Source organism: Coregonus lavaretus (genome assembly GCF_964263955.1).
Source record: "Coregonus lavaretus genome assembly, chromosome: 17".
NCBI lineage: Eukaryota > Metazoa > Chordata > Actinopteri > Salmoniformes > Salmonidae > Coregonus > Coregonus lavaretus.
This window is the reverse complement of record NC_140004.1, coordinates 26,400,034-26,410,422: the sequence shown is the minus strand read 5'-3', so window position 1 is coordinate 26,410,422 and position 10,389 is coordinate 26,400,034. Positions and strand designations below refer to the sequence as shown.

Genomic DNA, 10,389 nt, shown 5'->3' with positions numbered 1-10,389 from the left:
ATTTTTATTCAATTTGTTCAATGGCGCTATATTATCAGCAGTTCAATTACTGAAATGTAACTGTACCTCAATTGTCTAGTCATGTGTAACTTCCCACAGGAACCCTGATGCTGTTTATGTATAACCACTGAGCTAACTAAACAAAAAACTTGATTGCCAAAAATCAAATGTACATAATAATAAAAGTACATTTTTGATAATGTCCATGTCTAATCTATTAATTAAGTTTAAATGCCTTTCTTGGCAGTTGGAAATACAAAATAGGATTGTTTTATTCCATCTCAACATTTAGGATTATCATTTGAGAATTGGCATCCATAACGGCAAACAAAAACATAATTCTTAAACATCTGCCATAAAAACTTAAAATGATACAAACTCTCCAGCAGTTCTGATTTATGGCTTTACTTCAAACTGAAAGCATCAATCACACATTGGAGAACTTGGCCATGATTGTTGGCCTGTATCATGTTCACCTTTCAGGCCTGCATCATACAGGTGGTTAGGATGTCAGAGAAAGGCGATTGGGAAGAACAGGGACTAATTGCTGAGTTTTCCTTCTATTTGACCCTGTAGCCTGCCAAGGCTGCCTTTTATAGCATCCTCTGCAAGCACTAAATGGAGATGAAACAACACAGAGAGGGAGCAATACAATGTCACCCCAGGTAAAATAAAAAACACCTGCACATGAATGATTGTAATGATCTTTACTTTTAATTAAAATCATTTGCCAACAAATCTGGGATATACAGTGACTTCAGAAACAAAGTATTCACACTGACTTTTTCCACATTTTGTATTACAGCCTGAATTTCAAATTGATTGAATTGATAGTCACTGGCCTACACACAATACCCCATAATGTCAAAGTGGAATTATGTTTTTAAACACTTTATGAATTAATAAAAAACGAAAAGCTGAAATGTCTTGAGTCTAAGTATTCAACCCCTTTTATGACAAGCCTAAATAAGTTCAGAAGTAAAAATGTATGAGTTGCATGGACTCAATGATTTTTGAATGAACACCTCATCTCTGTACCCCACACATACAATTATCTGTAAGGTCCCTCAGTCGAGCAGTGAATTTCAAACACAGATTCAACCACAAAGACCAGGGAGGTTTTACAATGCCTCGCAAAGAAGGGCACCTATTGGTAGATGGGTAAAAATACAAACAAGTAGACATTGAATATCCCTTTGAGCATGGTGAAGTTATTAATTACACTTTGGATGGTGTATAAATACAACCAGTAACTACAAAAGATAAAGGCGTCCTTCCTAACTCGGTTGCCGGAGAGGAAGGAAACCGCTCAGGGATTTCACCATGAGGCCAATGGAGACTTTAAAACAGTTGCAGAGTTTAATGGCTGTGATATGAGAAAACTGAGGATGGATCAACAACTTTGTGGTTACTCCACAATACTAACCTAAATTACAGAGTGAAACGAAGGAAGCCTGTACAGAATAACAAATATTCCAAAACATGCATCATGTTTGCAATAAGGCACTAAAGTAAAAGTGCAAAAAATGTGGCAAAGAAATTAACTTTATGTGCTGAATACAAAGCGTTATGTTTGGGGCAAATACAACACATCTGAGTACCAATCTTCATAATTTCAAGCATGGTGGTGGCTCCATCATGTTATTGGTATGCTTGTCATCAAGGATAAAAAATAAACGGAATAGAGCTAAGCACAGGCAAAATCCTAGAGGAAAGCCTGGTTCAGTTTGCTTTCCAATAGACATTGGGAGTCAAATTCACCTTTCAGCAGGACAATAACCTAAAACACAAGGCCAAATATACACTGAAGTTGCTTACCAAGATGACATTGCTCCTGTAAGTCGCTCTGGATAAGAGCGTCTGCTAAATGACTAAAATGTAAATGTAATGACATTGAATATTCCTGATTGGCATAGTTATAGTTGACTTAAAATTAGCTTGAAAATCTATGGCAAGACTTGAAAATGTCTCTCTAGCAATGATCAACAACCAACTTGACAGATCTTGAAGAATTTTAAAAAGAATGTGCAAATATTGTACAATCCAGGTGTGCAATGCTCTTACAGACTTACCCAGGAAGACTCACAGCTGTAATCGCTGCCAATGGTGATTCTAACATGTATTGACTCAGAGGTGTGAATACTTATACAGTGTTGCTTGAAAGTATGTGCACCCCTTGTGCAATTACAGATTTGTTCAGTTTTTACCATGAAATCTTAATTTAATCAGAACCAGTCTTTTTGATCTGACATAACAGGTTTATATTTACCCATACCATATGTTGGTGTAGAGGAAATCATGCGTGTAGTAGAAAAACAAAATTAAAAAGGAATTAGTGCAGGTGCAAAAATATGTGAACCCCAGGTTGCGTTGGTTAAATCAAGTAGATAAGTAGAATCAGGTGGGTAAATAATTAGCTACCAAATAAAACAATCAAAGGAGAGATCGTTAGGAAAGAGTTTGGGCGGGACTCTGATAACTAGAGATAAGAAACCTGGTCAGTTTGGTGTTACCTATCCAGGTAAATGCAAAGCACACCATACCGAGAGGAAAGGAGATCTCAGAGGACATCAGGACGAGGGTAGTGAGAGCACATCAGTCTGGGGAAGGCTATAAAATCATCTGAAAAAGATTTGAGCTCCATCAGTCCACTGTGAGGCAAATCATTTACAAATGGAGAGCATTTAACATGACAGCAACTCGGCCTAGAAGTGGACACCCTTTCAAAATATCCCCAAGAGCCACAAGAACAATAATAACTCAGGTAAAAGCCAACCCAAACATAACATCTAGAGATTTGCAGACCTCCCTTGCTGCATCTCAGGTACCTGTGCATGCTTCAACAATAAGAAGAACACTGAATCGAAATGCCATTCATGGGAGGGTTGCTAGGAAGAAGCCTCTGCTGTCAAAAAAGAACAAAACTGCCCGTCTTAACTTTGATTCTTGAACAGAATGTCAGGCTATCAGTCAAGGAGCTAAAGCTGGGCCGAAAATCGGACTTCCAACAAGACAACGACCCAAAGTACTCAAGCAAATCTATCAAAGAATGGCTCAGAAGAAAGAAGATTTGTGTTTTGGATTGTCAAAGTCCTGACCTAAATCCAATCGAGATGCTGTGGCAGAACCTGAAGCGGGCAGTTCATGCCAGACACCCCTCAAACCTCACTCAATTGGCTGAGTTCTGTAAACAGATGTCAGAGACTGATTACTGGCTATAGGAGACGTTTAGTCCAAGTTATCGCTGCTAATGGAGGTGCCACAAGCTATTGACTGAAGGGGTTCACATATTTCTGCACACATCAAATCTGAGTTTCTGTTAAATAAACCACTTTTGTTCAATAAACAATGAAAATATCATTTTTTTGTTTCTGTCATTTACTTGGAATGTCTTCATTACGAATTGGGGTTTAGATAAGGATTTTATATATTTATATAAGTAGCAGATATTTCAGTATTTCATTTTCAATACATTTGCAAAAATGTCTAAAAACATGTTTAAACTTTGTCATTATGGGGTATTGTGTGTAGATGGTGAGAGAGAAAAACGATTTCATACATTTTGAATTCAGGCTGTAACACAACAAAATGTGGAATAAGTCAAGGAATATGAATACTTTCTGAAGCAAGGCACTGTAGGTACTAGACCCTATCCCTATTGTAGTACCGGTATGTTTTACTAACTTACTAGAGCAATGGAGCTTGACTGGTGGAAGGCTGAGTTCTATGGCAATATCAGTGTTCTTGATCTTCAGAGCTTCGTCAATCTGCAAGCGGAAACACATAGGAGAATAAACCGAAACCCCAATCCTACCAACACACATACAGAATGATGCAGAGAGAGTACTGTACATTCACAGTGCCTGTTAAATTTGGGCTGACCAACTTACGGATTTGCCCTTTACCCACTCTGTTACTAGAGAACTGGAAGCAATGGCTGAGCCACAGCCAAAGGTCTTGAATCTAGCATCCACTATCTTTCCCTTTTCGTCCACTTCGATCTGCAGACAAACAAATATTTAACAGTTGCACATTACTGAAAAGACCACTACTTACTTACGATTTACTTATGATGAACTTAGAATCAAACCCCAGACAAGAAAAACTAATAATTCCAAAGGATTCCAAAACAATCCACTGCACATAAACAAGATTCTGAACTGACATACCTGGAGTTTCATAACGTCCCCACATGCAGGCGCACCCACCAAGCCAGTCCCCACATTCTTGGCATTCTTGTCTAAGGAACCCACATTTCTCGGGTTCTCATAGTGGTCCACTACCTGAGAATGGCACAGAAAAGACCCAAGAAAAGGACATTCAAGTCATGGAAACAAAGCATACATATGGGGACAAAAGCTATTCGTAACAGTATGGCATCAGGATCAAATACATAGCAGCTCCCGAGTGGCGCAGTAGTCTAAGGCACTGCATCGCAGTGCTAGCTGTGCCACTAGAGATCCTGGTTTGAATCCAGGCTCTGTCGTAGCCGGCCGCGACCAGGAGACCAGCGTCGTCCAGGGTAGGGGAGGGAATGGCCGGCAGGGATGTAGCTCAGTTGGTATAGCATGGCGTTTGCAACGCCAGGGTTGTGGGTTCGTTTCCCACGGGGGGCCAGTATGAAAAAAAAAATTGATAAGAGCGTCTGCTAAAATGACAAAAAATGTAAAATGTTTAAAAGATTAAGCAACTTCTTGTTAGTTAGCTAGCTACTGGACAACTTTAGCTACAAAAATAACAACTGTGCCCTAGCTACTGTTGCTAACCAGCTAATGTTAGCTTTAGCATTCACACTGCATTTAGAGTAAATATCGGGTAAACTAGACCTGAGATAAATGTATTAGTTAAAATATAGTGAAATATAGCTAGTAAAGAACATTACCCTTTTGTGATAAGGGCATTACGTTTTAATTTCCGGTGTCAACGACGTCTTCTGAGAAAAAGGAACGCACGACCTCCTAGAGTCGACACAGAGCCCCGCCGACGTAATCGTCTGTGGTTTCAACAGGCTTCCAGTTGCGACGACCACGAAGATCCATCTGCTAGCCCCGGCCCGCTAGCACACGCAAACAACAGCCGTGCTTCCTGCTCGCTGTGCTTTAGCACCAATTCGAACTGCTCTCGGACTCACATATTGCTGTTCACTGGACCTTATGATCACTCAGCTGCACAGCTGATGCCTGCTGGACTGTTCCTTTACACGGTACCCTGTCCTGTTTATCTGTTTAGCCTCAGCCCAAACTTTCATCACCATTACCAGTTGTTGTCTTAGCTCTCTCTAATAACACCTGTGATTGCTTTATGCCTCTCTCCCATGTCAATATGCCTTGCCTATTGCTGTTCCAGTTAGTTCTTATTATATAATTTCAATATAGAACCCCAAGTAATTCTCAAACTGCCTCAAATAGCTCCTTTGTTCCACCCACCCATACACGCCGAGACCGGGTCAATAATGATGTAGAGGCTAACCCAGGCCCTGCAGCCCCCAGTATCACTCATATTCCCCAGGAGTTATCATTTGTTGACTTCTGTAACCGTAAAAGCCTTGGTTTTCTGCACGTTAACATCAGAAGCCTCCTTCCTAAGTTTGAGTTATTCACTGCGTTAGCACACTCCGCCAACCCTGATGTTCTAGCAGTGTCTGAATCCTGGCTTAGGAAGGCCACCAAAAATTCAGAAATGTCCATCCCCAACTACAACATTTTCCGTCTAGATAGAACTGCCAAAGTGGGTGGAGTTGCAATCTACTGTAGAGATCCAGGTCTGTGCCCAAACAGTTTGAACTCCTACTTCTAAAAATCCACCTTTCCAGAAATAAGTATCTCACTGTTGCCGCTTGCTTACAGACCCCCCTCAGCCCCCAGCTGTGCCCTGGACACCATATGTGAATTGATTGCCCCCATCTATCCTTAGAGTTCGTACTGCTTGGTGACCTAAACTGGGATATGCTTAACACCCCGGCCATCCTACAATCCAAACTAGATGCCCTCAATCTCACACAAATTATCAAGGAACCAACCAGGTACAACCCTAAATCCGTAAACATGGGCACCCTCATAGATATCATCCAGACTAATTTACCCTCTAAATACACCTCTGCTGTCTTCAACCAGGATCTCAGCAATCACTGCCTTATTGCCTGCGTCCGTAACGGGTCTGCGGTCAAACGACCACCCCTCATCACTGTCAAACGCTCCCTAAAACACTTTAGCGAGCAGGCTTTCCTAATTGACCTGGCCTAGGTATCCTTGATGGATATCGATCTCATTCCGTCAGTAGAGGATGCCTGGTTGTTCTTTAAAAGTGCTTTCCTCTCAATCTTAAATAAGTATGCCCCATTCAAAAAATTCAGAACTAAGAACAGATATAGCCCCTGGTTCTCCTCAGACTTGACTGCCCTTGACCAGCACAAAAACATCCTGTGGTGTACTGCATTAGCATTGAATAGCCCCCGCGAAATGCAACTTTTCAGGGAAGTGAGGAACCAATATACACAAGCAGTTAAGAAAGCTAAGGCTAGCTTTTTGAAACAGAAATTTGCATCCTGTAGCACTAACTCCAAAAAGTTTTGGGACACTATAAAGTCCATGGAGAATAAGAGCACCTCCTCCCAACTGCCCACTGCACTGAGGCTAGGAAACACTATCACCACCGATAAATCTACAATAATCGAGAATTTCAACAAGCATTTTGCTACGGCTGGCCATGCTTTCCACCTGGCTACCCCTACCCCGGCCACCAGCCCCCCCCCCCCCCCCCCCACTACTACCCACCACTGTGACCTGTACGCTCTTGTTGACTGGTCCTCACTACATATTCGTCGCCAAACCCACTGGCTCCAGGCCATCTATAAATCACTGCTAGGCAAATCTCTGCCTTATCTTAGCTCATTGGTCACCATAGCAACACCCACCCGTAGTATGCGCTCCAGCAGGTATATCTCACTGGTCATCCCCAAAGCCAACACCTCCTTTGGTCGCCATTCCTTCCAGTTCTCTGCTGCCAATGACTGGAACGAACTGCAAAAATCTCTGAAGCTGGAGACTCTTATGTCCCTCACTAACTTTAAGCATCAGTTGTCAGAGCACCTTACCGATCACTGCACCTGTACACAGCCCTTCTGAAATTAGCCCACTCAACTACCTCATCCCCATATTGTTATTTATTTAGCTCATTTGCACCCCAGTATCTCTATTTGCACATAATCTCTTGCACATCTATCATTCCAGTGTTAATACTAATTGCAATTATTTTGCACTATGGCCTATTTATTGCCTTACCTCTATAACTTGGTACATTTGCACACACTGTATATATATTTTCTGTTGTATTTTTGACTTTATGTTTTGTTTTACCCCATATGTAACTGTGTTGTTGTTGTTGTTATCGCACTGCTTTGCTTTATCTTGGCCAGGTCGCAGTTGTAAATGAGAACTTGTTCTCAACTGGCTTACCTGGTTAAATAAATGTTAAATAAATAAATAAAAAATAAATAAAAACACCTTTTCATAACCAGCGCCGTGTTTTAAGCACTGATAGAACAAATGAGACAGATATTTCACTGGATGTATAAATGTGAAGCATCCGCTTGGAGTTTCCACTCACTACCAAATATGGTAGTGAGAGGAAGCCCACTGGTCGGCAGTGGGAGAAAATGGATCTAGATGGCCGAAATTCTGCACATTTTCTCATCGATGAAACATTTGATCTCAATACAGTTTTCTGTTCCCAAAACAAAAATCTGTTATGAACAGAGTGGATTAAGTTTTGTAGACTTTACCCTTTGCGAAAGTTTTTAAAAATCGCGTTGTTTAGAAGGAGTGCAAAGGCGAATGGCGTTATTGCGCACTTCACAGAGGAGGCGTTCCATAACGGAAATATGCAGATGTACGCTAGAAGGTGCCAACAGGAATTTGTCAGCTCGTGCTTGGCTCTGCCCACCTCCTTGATTGTTCTGCCCACTATGACTAATTTGTTCCCGTTGGAAACGACAGGCCAATAGAGAGTTTATTATCTATTTCAAATCAAAATGTATTTGCCACATGCGCCGAATACAGCAGGTGTAGACATTACAGTGAAATGCTTACTTACAAGCCCTTAACCAACAATGCAGTTTTTTAAAAATAAAAAAGTAAAATAAAAAAGTGTTAAAGAAAAATAGAAAATAAAAGCAAATAGCTAAAGAGCAGCAGTAAAATAAAATAACAGTATGGAGGCTATATACAGGGGGGTACCGTTACAGAGTCAATGTGTGGGGGCACCGGCTAGTACATGTTAGAGTTAAAGTGACTATGCATAAATAGTAAACAGAGTAGCAGCAGCGTAAAAGAGGGGGATAGGGTGGGGTGGGGGGCAGTGCAAATAGTCTGGGTAGCCATGATTAGCTGTTCAGGAGTCTTATGGCTTGGGGATAGAAGCTGTTGAGAAGCCTTTTGGACCTAGACTTGGCGCTCCGATACCGCTTGCCGTGCGGTAGCAGAGAGAACACTCTATGACTAGGGTGGCTTGAGTCTTTGACAATTTTAGGGCCTTCCTCTGACACCGCCTGGTATAGAGGTCCTGTATGGCAGGAAGCTTGGCCCCAGTGATGTACTGGGCCGTACGCACTACCCTCTGTAGTGCCTTGCGGTCAGAGGCCGAGCAGTTGCCATACCAGGCGGTGATGCAACCAGTCAGGATGCTCTCGATGGTGCAGCTGTATAACTTTTTGAGGATCTGAGGACCCATGCCAAATCTTTTCAGTCTCCTGAGGGGGAATAGGTTTTGTCGTGCCCTCTTCACGACTGTCTTGGTGTGTTTGGACCATGATAGTCTGTTGGTGATGTGGACACCAAGGAACTTGAAGCTCTCAACCTGTTCCACTACAGCCCTGTCGATGAGAATGGGGGCGTGCTCAGTCCTCTTTTTTTTCCTCCTGTAGTCCACAATCATCTCCTTTGTCTTGATCACGTTGAGGGAGAGGTTGTTATCCTGGCACCACATGGCCAGGTCTCTGACCTCCTCCCTATAGGCTGTCTCATCGTTGTCGGTGATCAGGCCTACCACTGTTGTGTCGTTGGCAAACTTAATGATGGTGTTGGAGTCGTGCCTGGCCATGCAGTCATGGTTGAACAGGGAGTACAGGAGGGGACTGAGCACGCACCCCTGAGGGGCCCTGTGTTGAGGATCAGCGTGGCAGATGTGTTGTTACCTACCCTTACCACCTGGGGGCGGCCCGTCAGGAAGCCAGGATCAGTTGCAGAGGGAGATGTTTAGTCCCAGGATCCTTAGCTTTGTGATGAGCTTTGAGGGCACTATGGTGTTGAACGCTGAGCTGTAGTCAATGAATAACATTCTCACGTAGGTGTTCCTCTTGTCCAGATTGGAAAGGGCAGTGTGGAGTGCAATAGAGATTGCATCATCTGTGGATCTGTTGGGGCGGTATGCAAGTTGGAGTGGGTCTAGGGTTTCTGGGATAATGGTGTTGATGTGAGCCATGACCAGCCTTTCACTTGCTTTGGCAATGTAAACATATGTTTCCCATACCAATAAATCCCATTGAATTGAGTGACAGGAATAACATGTGCTTCATTCAGTAAGGTTGTATTTTTTGGCGTTCATGGCCATGGTTGTCAATTGTAACGCAGGAATGGAACGTAAATCACAGAGGATATATGTTGTTTAAGGCAGCTGCAGAGAAGGACTTGGGTGTACAAGGTTTTACTGCATAAGAGTTACAAGATGTTTTGAACTATAGTTTCCCGTCCGCCCAGGCTGCTGGCCACAGAGTTTCTAAACCCATAGGCTCAACGTGTCCCGTCCTACCAGCAGGGGCGGTGTGTTCATTAGGGCGATATGGGCGACGCACTGCCAAACGGGAAAAGGAAGGTTTTTTTTTCTAATCAATTATATCACGGCAACAGTAGTTATCAGTGTTCTAATCTAGACGTCTGATCTGCCACTAAATGTCCAATCAGGCTAAAGTCGTGCTTCAAATGTCCCCGCCCGTTTTGGGGCGATTTCAGTCAGGTTGAAAATCGCCCAGAAGTCTCTCATAGCCTCTAATGTAAAATAAAAAAAAATCAAATATCAGAGCTTTCAATACAATCTCTATGGGTTTCTGAGGGCTTGCACATACGCGCTTTCGTCATACGTAACATAACCATGAACGTAACTAAGAAAAGAGCGGGTAGCCTCATCAATCAATTCACTACTACTGTCAAAATGGCTAGCCTTCAGTGCAACTCGATTGTCTCTTTGAAAGAAGTTCCTTTTTGTCGGCGAACAAATCAAGATAAATTGGCAACGAAACAATTAGGACCTCCCAGACCAAATTTAATAATTCAACAGGTTTCTACTAAGCAGAGTCGTGAACACTGTCTACGAGAATCGAGACGACCTCATAGAATG

General features: G+C 42.4%; 1 pseudogene across 1 annotated transcript; it reads right to left on the bottom strand.

Moving 5' to 3' along the window:
- Positions 1–423: 423 nt before the first annotated feature.
- LOC311144352 (iron-sulfur cluster assembly enzyme ISCU-like) lies at positions 424–9,825 on the bottom strand (annotated as a pseudogene). The gene is made up of 6 exons (XR_014615575.1): positions 9,805–9,825; positions 4,883–4,933; positions 4,170–4,283; positions 3,891–4,001; positions 3,689–3,767; positions 424–614 (listed from the first exon to the last, which is right to left on the bottom strand). The product of XR_014615575.1 is annotated as an iron-sulfur cluster assembly enzyme ISCU-like (transcript).
- Positions 9,826–10,389: the final 564 nt, after the last annotated feature.